The sequence below is a fragment of the Hetaerina americana genome, unplaced genomic scaffold (genome assembly GCF_022747635.1).
Source record: "Hetaerina americana unplaced genomic scaffold, ioHetAmer1.1.p SCAF_95, whole genome shotgun sequence".
In the NCBI taxonomy this organism is placed as follows: domain Eukaryota; kingdom Metazoa; phylum Arthropoda; class Insecta; order Odonata; family Calopterygidae; genus Hetaerina; species Hetaerina americana.
The window spans coordinates 711,219-714,446 of NW_027287594.1; positions in this window are offsets into that span (position 1 = coordinate 711,219).

Below are 3,228 nucleotides of genomic sequence, written 5' to 3' on the forward strand. Positions count from 1 at the left end.
CCACGAACCACGTGTCAACCAACTCTCCTTGGAATCGTGTCACGCTTTGCCGGGGCGGTAACTAAGGAACGATTTTCTGGCAATTGCGTCAACGCCAGAATGATACGGAATGAATCTTTCCACGGTTTCGCGCTTAAATGTAGGAAAATTCATATTCATAGAATGATGACCGCTATTATCCTGTAATGTTCAATTCAAAACTCGAAAAACATGGAAAGTAACGGCCTGTTTGTTATACTAAAATATTGTCGGGTCAGAACAAAGTTGTATGCATGAAACGACATCTATGTTGATTGTTTACGCAGCCAATGAATTTATTGTTTTGATTCAGTAATCGTTTGCCTATCGTTGAATGCATGTAACAATGCCTGCGAAAATTGTTGCTCCCACCATTGTGCTAAGTGCGTACTGTGATTCGACTTGTGTGCGCAAAAACATTATCAGCTATCCAAATTCGTCGGGCCTTGAGCTCACTTAATGACCTACAGTAATGAGTGAATGGAAGGAAGTTAGACAATGGTGTGTATACTCTACAAAAATGGCCGAAGAAATGTGCATGATGAAGAGCGGAGTGGCAGGCCCAGTCTATGAAATCGTGCAACAAGTCGACCAACAACTGAGATCCGATCGACGATTGGTGCTCTGGATGATAAATTTCCTCTTCCGGGAGACACAAAGTTTGTGTATCATAAACTGTGTGCAAGGTGGGTGCCGAAAATGTTTACCGACCCAAACAAGAATGTTAAGAATGTTGTTGAGTGGACGACCATTTTCGGACCGCAACCGAAAAGACGAAGATTACTCCTTTTTCCACATTTTTACGGGCGATGAGACGTGGGAATCCTAAACCAACGCAGAAACAAAACAACAGAAAATGCAGCTGCGCCGTTCAACTAAACCAAAACCAAAAAAAAGTTGAACAATCTTCACACTCGAGTCGGAAAATGATGGGTACCGTTTCCTGAGACGAAAAGAGCATTCATTCTTTGGGTTGATTGCGTGGGATTTGGGACCACAATTACAACTGACTGTGAACTGCGAAACGCTCACCAGACTGAGAAAACATATCTAAATTCGAAGGCGCGGGAAACTGCCGTGTCCGGAATAGTCCTCCCCTATGATAACGCGTCCTCACACCGCTGTCCAGACCAAGGAGAAGATTCAAGATATTGGTCGGGATCTTTTTGACCTGCCACCCTACAGTCCCGACCATACACCTAGTGAATATTAACTCTTCTTGCACTTGAAAAAGTGGAAAAAGTTTTGAAGGCGACGAGGAACTAAAGATCTCTGTTGCCAACTGGTTAAATTCCCAGGAGTCGAACTTCTATGCTGACGGATTAAAGAACCTGGTGCAGCGCAGCCAAAAGTGCTTATAGCAGTTAATGGCGATAATTTAGAAATGTAAAGTAGGATTTTAGAAAACTAAAAATCGTCAATAAAAACTTTTGTAGCTATTATATTTCTTTATGACGAAACAGCCTTTACTTTTCGAATATGCCTCTTATTTACAAAGAAAGACATATGTTACGATTCAGCCAATGAGTGCATGACATATGAATGCAATGCCAATGGCGACGCTGGGTTCCTCTGTACCCTTCCTTCTCTCATTCCCAGAACATTCAACGTCTCTCAATTTGCCCCCACCCTATTCCTATTGACGCAAATGACCTCAGCGGTCGGTTGCATCCCCTAATAACCACTACTGCAAACCCTCGTCGGAACCCAGTCCATACAACCACATAAAGGTGACAGTTGCAAAAGAAATCCGTAGCAAAATCATACTCTTTCCCCCGGATTCCCTGCTGCTCGGCGATTTCCCGACAAATTCAAGATTTTTTTCGACTCATTTCCAATTCAAATGCCAATCCCAGATGGCTAGACGGCCTGATTCGTCACTCATCATAAAACATCTCCTTAGAAATATCCCTCCGCGCGCGCTACATAGTCCCCTTGACTGAGTACCTTAGCTCCCATGCTCCCTCCGTGGTGCCCCCGGAGTCAATAAGCGGACATAGAGTCGGACACGCTGGTGCCCATTTGTGCCGCCGGCACCCGCGTCCCACTTGTGACCGGTCCTCACAGGAGGCGGCGTAAAACGTTTCGATCGTGCGCTTCCAGCAGGGAAATAATCTGAGCGTGCACCCATTGTCCCCTCCCTCCCCTCCTCCTTCTCAGGACCATTGTGTTCACTCGCCCACGACGAGATCCCCTTGGAGTCAGGCGAGAAATCCCAGCGCCGATGGTGCGAATCCGAATGCTGGACGTGCGGACGAAGCGAGAGGAGAAAAGGAATAAGATGAGGGGCCGAAACGTCGAGAGGGAGAGAATCCAAACGAGGCCTCCTTCATCGCAATCGAAGCGGTATCGCTCGGTGGAAACGGCAACAAAAATCCTTGAACTTTCCTTCGTAAATGTATATAAATCCATAAACACAGTAATCAACCCGAAGGGCGGTTTAGCAGGTGATGGTAGAGTTCACCCAGTACTAAGCCCGATGGTGTAGGAAAATCACACAGCAGGGTAGGGGGGCCAGTTCCTTTCCCTGTGCCGGTTATGGTTTCCCAGGAAGATCTGGTACCCGAAAACTCACACAGCTTAAGTGGAGCTGCAGGTGCCTAGAGTGGCTTGCCCGGGAATCGAACCCGGTCCCTACGGTCAGTAGTCCTACGCTCTATCCCTTGGACTACCAGGTGGTAGTCCAAGTAGAGAAAAGTCATAAATTGTTTATAAAATTATATTCCGATGAAGTCCCGATAAAAAGAATAAGAGACAGTGAATCCGCCGTGACAATGCTTCCACACAAATACCCCGTGATCCACTAAAAAGGTGTGTGGCGGTGGTTGCAAGCGCTTGATGAAATTGGGTCAATATTGCATCACACTTCCGGATGGAGCTGCTTCTCACTCAAGAATAGTCGACACAAGTGAGCCTGTATAAAAAGAGCGCACGTCTACATCTACATAATACCCCGCAAGCCGCCGCAAGGGCGTGTGGCGGGGGGTGTTAGGTCACCAACCGTAAAATGGAACAATACCACATGCAAAACAACAACATGGAAAATTAGCAGCGCACACACTCATGCAAAAATCCCTTCATCCAACACTCATGCAAACACGTATGCCATAAATCAACAAACAACTGCACCCCAGGATGCAGCACGAAAGCCATCCAACAACACGCAAGCCAGGACACGACAAGCACGAATGTGAAACACCACTACCACAT